Here is a 14,170-nt window from a genome sequence, read left to right as displayed (position 1 = left end):
AAGTGTCAAGTGGACGTCTGGGTTAAAAAGCTGACTGTATAATCCCCGATACATGCCATCCCATTGAGATGCCATAAAGGGAGGATGCAGAGGCCAGGTGGCTTGAAAACATGTCTTTCCTTCAAGTTAATGGGCCCAGGTCATTAAAAGGAGCCTGTTCGATTCTCTCGGGTTTCGCTCGCTTTTAAAAGTGGTTTTCTGCTCCCAGTGCGACAGTTAAATATGTCAGCAAAGCTTCTGTTTAGTACTGCCAGGCACTTCATTTTCATTAAAAAAGACGGCACTGTGAGAGTGAATATTGGAACAATCCATATTGGGGGTGTTTGTATTCATAAGGACAGACTGCAGTCAAGAAAGGCAGAAATCCCCCAGGTCTGCATCTCTGGTGTCTCCCAGGTCAGGCTCCACCCCACTGGCTCTCATTGCAGGCTTCCATCTTCACATAGGGCCACAGTATTGGACTTGGTTCTCCTTGTGTTCACGACACCCCCACTCAGAGCTCAAATTAATCTCTGACTATGACACTAATGGAGCCACAGTCCGCACTGATGTCGTCCTCTAATAACTCTTTTAACATGTGTCCCTTAATTAAAGAAAGTCGCTTCATCCGGTGCACTGTCCTCCACTCCAGTCACAGTGTCCTGAGGGCTCAAGGCTCCCGACAACAGGTGGGGTGGTCTGGAGAAGGCCGCCAGACACCCCGTCACACTGCCAGGCTTTAGCCTCACATACCCACAATGTGATGTCTACACACACGGATGGTGACCAACTGAAGTCTGGGGGGCTCAGGATTTACACACAGTCTGGGGGAGAGCCTCCCAGATGATCCCTGAGGATGGAGACAGTGACGTCACAGGTCCGGTTTCCCAGAGTCGTCAGAGGAGCGTGAGAAACAGATCCAGACTGAGAAGAGCTGGCTCTACAGTGCAGACAGACAGTCAGATTGAAAAGGCTCTGCTCAGACATGGGCTGTAACGGCATCTTTGAAGGTTCCATGTCTCATAATGTGTCAGGAGTTATTTTTAACTTTTATTTTATTATTTTTTTAATCCTACAAGTTTTGCATATATTTTATGGCTTCTTGGTTTTGTTTCTTTATGGGATTCCTGAATGCGCAAACTCGTGTGTATATGCATCATCTGTTTCTTGTGCCTTTTCTTGGACTCTTTTTCTTCTATTTGTTTGGTCTTATTCTGATTTGTTTGTCCTTGTTTTATCATATGTTATTATAATCTCTTAGGTTATATGAGGCCAAACTGGATGGGAGGGGAGAAGGAGAGAAATTGGGAGAGGTAGAGGGAGGAGAAACCATGATTAGAATACATTGTGTTTAAAAAAACTATTTTCAATAAAAGAAGAAAGTTTTCAAAAGAGAAGTCTCTACTTAGGACTGGGGAGATGGCTGAGTCTGTAAGGGGCTTACTGCACCAACATGAGGATTGAGTTTCAGTCCCCAGCACCACAGAAAGGCCCGGTGTGCTGGTGTGTACCCGTGATCAATCCCCCTGTGGACAAGGCAGGCAGGAAGACCACTGCAGTTCCCTGGCCAGCTAGGTTAGCTGAATAGGAGAGCTCCAGAGAGACTCTGCTATGGGATGGTCTTTCTGTATGCTGTGAATATGTTCTGCTCCCACTGGTTAATAAATAAAGCTGCACTGGCCTGCATACGGCTGGGCAGGATGGAGCCAGACAGGAAATCCCAGAGAGATAGAGAGAGAAGAAAGGTGGGGTCAGAGGAGATGCTGAGAGCCACCACCAGGAAAAGCAAGATGTGAGAGAACAGGTAAAGCCAAGAAGCCACGTGGCAAACATAGATCAATAGAAATGGGTTAATTTAAGATGAAAGAGCTAACCAGGCAGTGGTGGCGCACACCTTTAGTCCAAGCACTCAGGAGGCAGAGGCAGGCAGATCTCTGTGAATTCAAGGCCAGCCTGGGCTACAGAGTGAGTTCCAGGAAAGAAAGGTGCAAAGCTACACAGAGAAACTCTGTCTTGGAAAAAAAAAAAAAAAAAAAGACGAAAGGTCTAGCTAGCAAGAAGCCTGAGTCATAAGCCATATAGTTTGTATTTAATACAGGCCTCTGTCTGGTGATATTTTATTTGTACTGAAATGTGGTTTTATTTGTATGTTAATAAATAAAGTTGCCTGGGGGTCAGAGCTAATAGCAAGCCATAGCAGAAGCCGGGTGGTGGTGGCGTACACCTTTAATCCCGATCACATGACAGGCAGATCTCTGTGTGTTAAAGGATACAGCCAGCATGGAGACACATGCCTTTAATCCCAATACCAACCGTAGAAGACCAGGAGGTCTGAATAGACAGGAAGTGATGAGAAGGTCATGTGGTTGGGTTTACAACCAATGAGAAGGCAGAACAGAAAGTCAATAAAAAGACAGATACACAGGAAGTAGGTGTCTTTCTGAAGGGAAGGATGACAGGATAAGAAAGGGTTTTTAGTATCAGTTCTTAGCTACTGCTCTGACCACTTGGGCTTTTAACTCTGCATTTGGCTCTGTGTTTCTTATTTAATAAGACTTACATCTACACCTCTGTGCATTTACTTGGGATGGAGCGGCTACAGAGCCAGGCAGGACACAGAAAAACTTCCGTCTACAAGATCCTGTCTCCAAAAGTAATGTGAACTGAGGAGCACACCTGACCTCAACATCTGGCCTTGACACACATATGGGTACACACACATACACACACCATACATACACATGATACACACACACATATACACACACCACACATATACACACTCAAATATACACATACACTCATGCATACACACCACACATACACATGATATACACACACTCACACATATACACGCACTACATATACACCACACACATACACACTCACACACATACACACACATCACACATATAACACCACACATACACACACCCATACACACATCACACATACACACACACACACACACACACACATACATACACACACACACACCTGCCCTGAGCATAGAGCTGTGACAGATAAAAAAGGAAGAACAGAAGACAGCCAAATTTAGACTTTGACAATCAATCAAAGAATAGACAAGCATCTCCAGGGACCACAAGATGCAGGGAGTCTTGGAAACCAACAACGTCTCCACCACAGAAGCCACAGCAACCAAAAGTGCCCCCTAGACTGCAGGGCCTGGAGCCGATCATCCTGCCTTTCCCCAGACAGTGTGGTCTTACTAACTCACAAAAGACACAAAAACCAGACTTGCTAGAGACAGTGTCAGCAGGCTATGAGGCCAAGGACCCAGGAGGACACAGGTAGCCCTGTGGCCAGGGATGCAGGATGCTCAACCAAGGACATATTGTGAAGTGTCCCAAGGTCTGACCCTTCAGGTCAAGTGTGACACACACACATGCACATGTACACAGAGGGGAGTAGGAGGAGAGAGAGGGAGAGAGAGAGAGAGAGAGAGAGAGAGAGAGAGAGAGTAGGGAAGAAAGTGAAATGTGTGTCATGGTTGGAACAGAATATTCCACACAGGCTCTGTCTGAATTCTGATCTCAAGCTGGTGCAGTTTGTTTTTCGAGTATGAAGACTTCTTAAAAGAGGTGGAGCGAACCGTTGGAGGTGGCCTTGTGGTTCACAGCTTGACCTTACTTCCCATCCACTCATTGCTCCCAGGTCACTGGGATGGGAGGAGGTAAGGAGTACCAGGCTTGAGCTCTGGCAGCCAGGGATCCACAGGGCTGCTGTGTCTGCTCCACCATGATGGACCGCATCCCCATAGCCCGGGCATCAGAACAAATCCGCTCTCCCGCGCTGCTGTGTGGAGTATTAGGTAAGAGCAATGAAAACCATGACTGACACCCTTTGTTAGCCAAATCCAAAGCACAGCCAGGTCAGCTGCCAAGAAAGACCCGAACAAGATCCAGCTGGGCGGATTGCATCCTTCCGCGTGAGCCACAGCAACCCACAGAGTGCCCGCACAAAGATGTGGCAAAGAGCAAGTACCTCAGCCACTTCCTTCCTAAAATCAGGACTGAGAAATGAACACTGAAATGTTACATAAATAAAATGAGAGTGGGAGTAGTAGATGAGAAATGATCTATTAACATTTTGAAAATGAAAATAAGGTCATTAAAAACAATAAACGCACTGCAACAATAATAACAACAACCTAAAAAGGAAATTGGTTCACCCTTTCTGGAAACACTGTTACAACTCAATCAACTTACCACAAACCATTATCGAACACCTGCTGAGTGCAGGATGCCGGGTCCTGCTGGGTGTTAACAGGAACAAAACAGACAAAAACCCATGCCTGTTTCCTTAGGAGAAATGGCTGTGAAAGGTATCAGAACTGAGATGGAGTCGTTTGTGTCAAGTTCTAACAAGGAAAGCTGGGAAATGTGGAGGAGAGAATCACACAGAATGATCACAAAGGACTCTGCCAGAACCTGAGGCTTGCACAGAGGCTACCCCCACCTCACACCAAAGTGCCACTGTGGAGACATCTGCCCTTGCCATTACCTTTGTGGAGAAGGATTACTGTATCAACACATTACACGTAAACGCCTCTTGTAGCTCTTTAAAACTCCCCTTGCCCCAGTCTCCCTTCATAACACACAGTTCACAAAGGGTAGCCTGTCCCTGATGCAGTGCTGTCCCTGAGCAAACTTACAGCATCTCCCTCCATCAGGTATCTGGGCTGGCAGAGGCGACAGGAAAGACAAGTGATTCTGTAGGGATGAGGTCAGTGCACCAATGGCAAAGAAAGCAGATGACAAACCACACCTATGGTGGCCACTGAGGTGAAAAGCCTGAAAGAGACAGAGAATATGAAGAAGAAGAAAAAAAAAGTGAAGAGGCAAAAAGGCAAGGAAGGAAACTTCAAAACATACTGTGCTGTATCAAATCTGAGACAGAACTGGCTAAAAGTGAAAGTGATACCTTTAAACCACAGGAAGATGATACTCAGCACAGTTAAACTAATATGTGATGCTTGTGACTTGGAGTATTTACTGTAAATACAGAAAAATGCTTTTTATAAAAATTCACTTATTCATTTCTGTTTTATGTGTTTGTTTGGCTGCATTTATGTATGTGCACCACATGCATTCAGTGCCCTCAGAGGCCAGCAGGGGGCAGCAGATCCTCTTGGAGATCCTCTTGGAGTTCATGATGGTGTGAGCCAGCCACATGGGTGCTGGGACTCAAATCCTAGTCCTCTGCAAAAGCAGCCAACGCTCTTAACTACTAACTCCCTAGTACTGTGAAACAACTTTTTGAGAGTTGAATAGGGCCAGTGAGAAGGCTGAGCAGGCAAAGGAGCTTTCCACTAAGCCTGAAAACATGGATCAAATACCTGGGGACCACATGATAGAAGAGAACTGATTCCTGCAAGTCCTATGACCTCCACAGATGTGCAATGGCACTCATAAACAACACACACACACACACACACACACACACACACACACACACATCTCCCATCCCCTCCTCACATGATATGTAAATATACATAGGCTGCAGTTTAACAATTGAGGTCATGCAATTTGCCACCAGACTAAAAACCCTGGTGTGTGCACAGGCACCAAAAATTACTTCACAGTGCTGCCTGTGAACATAGACTAAAAACTATGTTATAAACATCAGTTATTAGATGCAAACCACTTTCATAGACATAATAATAACATAATGCAAATAAAGTACATACCCTTGGATTCAAATGCAGTAACAGAGGCTTCAGAATAAGAGGACACAGGAGACAGGATTTGAGAAGAAAGCAGCTGAGTATCCAGACCTAAGGGAAGACAAAATTTACCCTAATTTCTGAACATAATAATATTTTTAAAGATTTTTCTTTTTAATTAGGTATGTGTATATGGATATATGCACATAAGTATACACACACACAGAGCCCAGAAGAAGGTATCAAATCCCCTGGAACTAAGTTATAGGTGGTTGGGAGCTCTCTAGTCCCCAGAATAAACAAGATGAAATTCATGTTTAAACACAGAGAAGGGAGACTGAGAAACATCTGAAAGAAAATCTACAAGAAACCATACAATCAGGTTACAGCAGAATAGTCATCATCAAAAAAAAATTAAAAATTAGAAGCTTGAGGCTAGAGAAATGACTTAGTGATCAAGAATGCAGATGCATATAATTAAAAATAATAATTCTTAAACACTTTTTAAAGATTTTTAAAATGTGAAGGGAAAATAATTGTTAAGCTAGAATTTTATACCCAGATAAGCTATCATATTCAAGAAAGAGTACAAGAAAAATGTCTCCAGTTGCAAAGAGAATGAAAGGATTTGCTTCTGCTATCTCCTACTGGACAGGGGACTCCCAAAGGGTCAATTTGAGGATCACTTCATTAGTAAGGAAAATGAGCCCAGAAAAGTAGAAATTGTCAGACAGCGAACATTGGAGCCATATTGCTATGTCCTTGCACAGCTTGGGTCCCAGAACCCTGACTGGGGCAATGAGGGATGAAGAAAGAATAGGACAGACAGATACTAAAGGCACCATAGACACACAGACACAGCTGAGATCTGGTGGGTAGTGCTGCTTTGATGGCACATCAGCCCCACCCCCGAAGCTGAATGTTTCTCATTCACAGTTGACAGGGAGGTGAGTTGAGGCATGATCCTAACTAATCTTAACAGTAAAAATCTGGAGTTGGATATCGAGGGTAAAAGCTGAAAGATCAGAGAAGCAGAGCAGCAGCCACTGGAGACTTCTTACCTCTACAAATCCTCAGACCAAATAGGGGCAAGATCCTGTCTCCACCTCCTGAGTACTGGGATCAAAGGTGGGAGCTCCCAAGTGTTGGGATTAACGGTGTGTGCCACCACTGCCTGGCCTTTATGGTTAACTAGTGCCCCAGAAGTGATCCTTCCTTCTCTCTCGGCTATTATCTGTTCTAGGTTTATTCTGTTGCTGTGATAAAACACTGACCAAAAGCAGCATAGGAGGAAAGGGTTTATTTCACTTTATACTTCCAGGTCACTTCATCACTGAGGGAAGTCAGGGCAGGAACTTAAACGTGGAGGAACATTGTTTACTGAACACACTCACAGATTCACACCAGATCAGGACCAGCTGGTTCTTTATATATCTCAGGACCACTTCCCCAGAGAATGGTTCTGCCCACAGTGGAGACAATCCCTTGCAGACATGCCCACAGACCAACTTGATAAAGACAATTACTCAGTTAAGATTCTTTTTTTTTTCCAGATGGTTCTAGTCTGTGTCAAGTTGCTAATGCTTCTATGACACCATCTAATGGAGGAAATTGTGGAGTCCAGCAACAGACATGTTGTCCTTTTTGGCCTATACCATAGAAGAAAATCTCAGGGCTGACCTCAGGCTTACAGCTCCACCTGCCCCATTTCCTGGGTGCTAACTGAATCTCCTACCTTCTCTGGGTCCTCAGAGTGAGCCTGACAGAAGAAATCTCCTTGGGCAGAATTCCATCTGGAGAGTCCAGCTGGTGTGCAGGAGAGAAAAAACTTAAATTCCAAACCATGCCCTTAGCTAGAGACCCAACATCCAGGATGATCCCAAAAACAGTTGAGACATGGTAGGAGAGCCCTACATAAAGGAAGGAGGGTCCACTGAAGTATCCCTTCTGGAGACTCTGGACTGAGTCCTTTTCCTAAGGCCCTGGGGCTCTGGATGGACCCAGTGTCTGTAGGTTGCAGGAGGGAACAACATCTGTAGCCGGCAGATCACAGGCCCATTCACACACAGCTCACAGCCTCCTAGCTCTGCAGACCAGCTCCAACTCAGATGCCTAGACAGCAGAGAACCTTCTTCCCACCTTCCAAGCCAAAAGATAAAATGTGCACACAAGCACAAGAGAGGGGCCTGGGCCCCAGAATTCAGCCCCTCCCCTCCTCCTCCTCTAGAATAACTGGTTCAAAGTCATGAGATGGTGACCTTGGCACTGACCCATAGCTTGGGTGGACCCGACCCCAACTCCATCACTGGCAGATTTAGCCAAGTTGTTCACTGAGGAGGGTGAAGAGGGAAGTCTCCCCCACAGGCCACCCTGGTGCACAAACTGTGAAACAACTCAACAAGGCACTTGTGTTGGCAGACGATTGCATCTGACGACTTTGAGCAATCTGGCTGAGCCCCTGCTGGCTCCAGAGGTAAAGAAACTGCCCCCTTTGCGGGATGTTCGTGGGTTATAGGTGCTGCCTGGGGGCAACACAGATGAGCCTGGGAGCCACTGTGCTAAAGAGCGCTAGGGGAGGATCCTGGGAAGGAGCTGAGGGCCCATGGTAGCTGACATTAGAACGGTCACAGCTTCACATGAGGAGCCTTAGACCACAGATGCTGCTGACCTCATAATTCCATTTGCAGGAATTTATGATAAGGAAACAATCATAAACTCGGGGAGAGATCACAGACACGGCTCATTAAAATGTTCACGACAAAAATGGTAAGTGGCCTACTCATCCAGCCTGAAGGGAGTAGGCATGTAGGCACTCAGAGCGCTGCTCGGGTCCAGCTGCTTGAGTCAAGTCGCTCGGGTCGGCTGCTCGAGTCAGCCCACCTCTCCTTGGGGTGAGAAAGTCTGGGGCCTCCCTTGAGCCATGGTGGCCATGACTCCTGTTTGTGAAGAATCCCCAAAGGGGAAGTATATCCAAGAGTTTCGGCAGTTGCCCTTTTCTTCTGTGGGTTTTTACCTGGACACAAATGCATGGTCTGGTGTTGTGACCGTGTGGTTTGAAAAGGAACGGCCCCACAGACTCACATATTTGAATGCTTAGTCACCAGGGCGTGGCACTGCTGAAAGGATTAGGAGATGTGGCCTTGTTGGAGGAGGTGTGTCACTAGGGGTCAAAAGCCCAAGCCAAGCCCAGAGTCTTTTTTCCTTCCTGATGCCTATGGATCTGCATGTAGAACTCTCAGCTACCTCTCCAGCACCGCATCTGCCTGCACCAGCCATGTTTACCACCATGATGATAATGGACTAAACCTCTGAACTGTAAATAAGCCCCAGTTAAATGCTTTATTTTATGAGTTGCCATGGTCATGGTGTCTCTTCACAGCAATGGAACACTGGCTAAGACAGACAGTACCTCGCAACCATGAGGCAACAGGTTCAAAAAGGAAAAGGAAAGAAATACCACTATGTTGAGAGAGTGCAGAAGTTAGACAACCCCTAGATCTTTGTTAGAATAACTGGGCTCCATGCATGCTGCAGCCCCTGGCCACCAAGAGATCTCTTCTTGTTGGAGAGAGATGTCCTGATGTTAGTGAGCACTGTATGTGTGGGGCAGCTGGCATTTATAGCTGGCGGTGTCCTGCTAGCTCCTTGGTGCTGCTTCTGCTGAACCCATTCAGTCCTGAGTCCCGGGGGGAAGAGTGTACCTGGGGACCTGGTGCCTGAGCTGGAAAGAATTCATGCCTCTTGGTTTAATCTCACTGGATCAGCACAAGGGGACCATCTGGTGCCATCCTGCTTCCTTTGCCAGGGTCTGAGGAGCCCCCAAGGGAGGCCCTGAAGCTCCCCAGTGCTAGACAAAGTCCTGAATCACAAACTCCTTGGAGCATCCAGGGCCCAGTGTTTTCACACACAATATCAAGGATGTCCAGGGCCACAGGGCCACCCATGTCCACCCGGACCGCAGAGGAGACCCTGGAAGCTCAGAGTCTATCCCAGAAGCCTGTTCCTCTGGAAACCCTGAAGATGCTGAGCACCTGGAGTCCACACAGCCTCCCCTTTGGTAGCTAGTTCTCTGTGCCAAGGCAGAATATTCTAGACCTGCTGGAATCTTCCAGAGGAAGCTTTGCAGCCTGGAGACTGACCACCAGAGAGGCAAGGCAGAGGCCTAAGGCAAAGTGGAGGGCTCTGGTGAGAAACTTCCTCCTCTAGTACATGGTAGGCACCCAATACATTCCAAGGGGCCTGGTGCTGAGCAGGAAATGGTTGTTGGCCAGCAGTGTGACTACTAAGGACACCTGAGACAGGAGAACAGGGCAGAAGAGTGGGGTCCAGAAAACCTTTAGTAAACTTACAAAATTTGCATACAGGAAAAAAGTACTGTCAAAGATGAAGGCTGGAACCCCTAATCCTCCTCCCATCTCACTGCTGGCTGAGACACACAAGAGCTCCAGGGTGCAGTGTCCCAGGACAACCTGCAGTTAACTGTAATACAAAGCACACAGCCCTGGCTAGAGTTTAGGATGCCAAGGACACACAAGATGCTGATACTGTGTGGGAATTATGTGTAAACAGTGCATGCTCAGAAAACCCTGTGCCAAACAGATGAACCACGAGCCCAAGCACAGCATAAAGGTTCATCCCTGCTACACCAGCATGTCTGAGTTACTAAACTTTTCCCACTCTGGCCATGTCCTTCCTAAAAGAGTGCCCCCCTTTGCAATAAACTTTGCTTTGTTTGATGTCATTCATGTGTCCCTGTCCAATATTGTGTTCTGAGGAGCAAGAACCTAGGACCTCTTGTGCAGTACCCACAGAATCTCAACAGCACCCCCATAAGGTGTTATATATGTTGTGTATAATTTCTGACTTGCTCAAAAATGAGAAATATTACCTATCTATAAAAAAATGTTGCTTTGGAGCCAGGCATGATGGCATACTCCCTTTAATCCCAGTACAAGGGGCAGAGGAAGGCAGGTCTCTATGAGTTCCAGGCCAGTCTGGCCTACTTAGCTAGACCATGTCTAAAGAACAACAACAAAAAAAAATGTTGCTTTTAAGAACAGGTTCATATATGGGAAAATGTTTATTCTGTGATGTTATATTAAAAGAAAGTTGCGATCTTGTCAACCAAGGACATAATACCATTCTAGTTTTATGATGCTTTATTTCCTAGATACAGAAAGGAGCACACGAGATAAACAGAAAATTCTGGCCATTTGAGTTTTATGATGTTTTGTTTTCTAGATACAGAAAGGAACATAGAAGATAAACGGAAAATCCTGGCTACCCTCTGAAATGGGATCAAGGGAAACTTTGATTTTAATCTTTACGTTCCTTTATATACATTACCTCTGTGTTTTACAGCTTTCTTGTCAAGAGCATGGAATACTTAAAGATTAGAAAGGACAAAAAAAAAGCAGTTTCTGTGGCTGCCAGGTTCAGGAAGAGTGTGGCTGAAGCTGCCTTGGTTTCCCACAGCTGGCCTCAGCACATGACTCTTCCACCCCATGCTGTGGCAGCCCAGCACACATAACTTATCTCAAGGAGGGGCTTCTGGACCCAAGGCCTCCTGTTTCTTAGCTGTCCTGCTTCGGACCCTCTGGCTGCACATGGGGAAGCGGTGTTCACAGGAACAAGATTGCAGGGGGGGGTGAAATGCTTCCTTCTGAGGTCGTGGGCACAGCAAACAGGAGCCTGATGCTCTAGCAGGCTCCACAGCAAGCCTGTGGACACGGACCCGCAGGAAGGAGAAATGACCTCCACCTGCTGGCCTCAGGGGAGGAAGCCATCCCATGAAATGGGGTCTCCACCTCTCTTGGAAACTCAGCCCAGGATGAAGGGTGTTTATAGTGTGGATGGGCCTCTGCCCCTCCCAGAAACTCAGCAGTGGGGGTGTTTGCCTTGGGATAGGAGGGCATTTGCAGCCAGCCCCATTGGGACAGCAGTGGCCTGTCACCTCTGAGAGGACTCGGCATTCAGGTGTGGTTGGAGGACAGGACCACAGGGTGAGACATAAGGGGTGAAAAGCTGAAGGAGGCCACTTTGTCCCAGGACATCCCAACAGAGGTGATGAATCTGTGGCTTCAAAGGCTCCTGATTTGAGCCCTGTGAGGCAGGTCCTGTCCTACCAATCTTCCAGAATGGTGAGCAGGGTCTGTGAAGACCTAGTAACTCTAGGTCGGACTCACACTCAGCAGGGCAGCCTCCACAGAACAGGGCAACCCTGAAAGCCCCTAGGATGTCTGGATCTGTCTGTAGAAGTTTATGACCCCAAACAGGAAGCCTCCTGCAGTAGCTCCAGGGCTCATCTTCAGGATTTCCCCGGCTATGTTCAAAAAGCAGGCCAGGCTGAAGCAGAAATCGCAGGTTCCTCTCAGAGGCTCCAGGTTAGAAATAAAAGAGTTAGGAGGAACAAGAACGGAACTACTCTTCGGGGGCTGTACTAGGAGAGAGTAGTGACCATGGGAGCCATGATCAGGCCTTGAGGTAGGAGAATATTATAAGGGGCCATACAGCAGACCAGAGATAACATGGTGGGGTCTTAAAGAGAATGAAGCTTCCTTCCGGGAGAGGGAGGGGGTTCATAAACAGAAATAGCTAGGACTAGTCCCTCTCTTTCGGGGTTGTGGCCACTTGGTTGTCCACCCCCCCCCACACACACACACACTCCACACCCGAGAATAACTTCACACCCACAAACAAGCTGGACTTAGAGGGTTGTTAATAATTAAGGAGAAAAAGGAAGACAGGAAGATGTGTGGGAAACAGGGTAGGGAAGGGTGGAGGGAGACAGTGGAAGATGTGTATGATCAATATACATTGTATAAATGCATTAAGTTTTCAAAGGATGAATAAAATATTTTAAAGGGAATAATTCAAAGTCAAACAAGATAGCTGTCATAGGATGAAGGGAGTGGGGAGGTTGAGAGGAAAGAGAAATCTGCAAAACAAAGAAAAACATTTGACTTTTATGTCTTCTCGGGTGGTGGGAAGTTCTTCACCCTGTAATCTAGTCTGGTATAACTTACGTGGCAAGGAGCATAGAGGAGCCAGGTATTGGGTAAGGCCACAAAGTAACTATGGAGACACATTGTGTCTACTGGGGGATGTCTTTCTGTAAGCTGTAAATATACATTGTTCCCATTGGTTAATAAATAAGTTGCTTTGGCCTATGGCAAGGCAGCTTAGAGGCAGGTGGGAAATCCAAGGAGAGAGACAGGAAAGAAAAAAGGCAGAGTCTGGAGAAAGACACCAGCCTGCTGCCCAAGGAACAACATGCTAGCAGGCTGGTAAGCCACAGAGCAAGTGGCAAAACATAGATTAATAGAAATGGGTTAATCTAAGATATAAGAGCTAGCTAGCAAGAAGCCTGCCATAGCCCACACAATTTGTAAATAATATTAAGCCTCTGAGGGTAGCTGAAGTTTTCTCCAGTCCTGCCCAGCCCCACAGACCCCACAGCTGCTTATAAAATAATCACTCAGAAGCTTATATTAATTAAAACTGCTCAGCCATTAAATCAGCCTACCACTGACTAGCTCTTACACTTAAACTCAGCCCATTTCTGTTAATCAATATGTTGCCACATTTTCTGTGGTTTTACCTGTGTGCCTGTTACATGCTGCTTCCTAGACAGTGGATTGGCATCTCCTGACTCAGCCTTCCACTTCCCATAATTCTCCTTGTCTGTTTATCCCGCCTATACTTTCTGCCTGGCTACTGGCCAATCAGCGTTTTACTTATCAACCAATCAGAGCAACACATTCACAGCATACAGAGAAATTCCCCATCATCTGAGTGATTACTCTATAAGCGGCTGTGGGACCTCAGGACTGGAAGAACTTGGGACCTGAGAAACCTTCCAACTACAGGTGTCTTCTTAACTCTATGTTAATGTGTGAGAGATCTGCAGGAGTTGAAGCCTCATTTCCTCGGGCTGTGGAACCCAGCTGCTTAGAGTGAACACTGTCTTAGGGTCAAGGCCATGCTCTAAGAGCTGGGAAGGGGAAAGGGTGGGAAAAGAATCGATGCTCGCTCTGTATGGGGGATGAAGTAGCACACTGACTCCCATTAATACCTACACCCAATACGTGCTAAAAAGCCAAGTCTTGGGGGCACAAGCCTGTAAGCTCATGCTCAGAAAGCTGAAGCTGGAGGATGGCAAGTTCAAGGCCAGCCTAGTGAGACCCTGTCTTGAAATAAAAGGTTTACCAAAGAGGGTCTAAAGAACATAGCTCAGCAGAAGAATGCCTGCCTGTCACTCATACAGCTCTAGGATCAGTCCTGTACTAGTTAGGTTTCTGTTGTTAAATAAAGCACCATGACCAAAGGCAGCATGGGGAAGAAAGGTTTCCTTTGGCTCATAGCTTCTGGTCCATCAAGGGAAGCCGGGGCAGAAACTCAAGGCAGGAGCTGATGCAGAGGCCATGGAAGAACACTGCTTACTGGCTTGTCCCCACAGCTTGCTCAGCCTGCTTTCTTACACAGCCGAGGACCACCTGCCCAGAG

The sequence above is a fragment of the Peromyscus leucopus genome, chromosome 2, assembly GCF_004664715.2.
Source record: "Peromyscus leucopus breed LL Stock chromosome 2, UCI_PerLeu_2.1, whole genome shotgun sequence".
Classification (NCBI taxonomy): Eukaryota; Metazoa; Chordata; class Mammalia; order Rodentia; family Cricetidae; genus Peromyscus; species Peromyscus leucopus.
Note: the sequence above shows the minus strand (reverse complement) of the source record.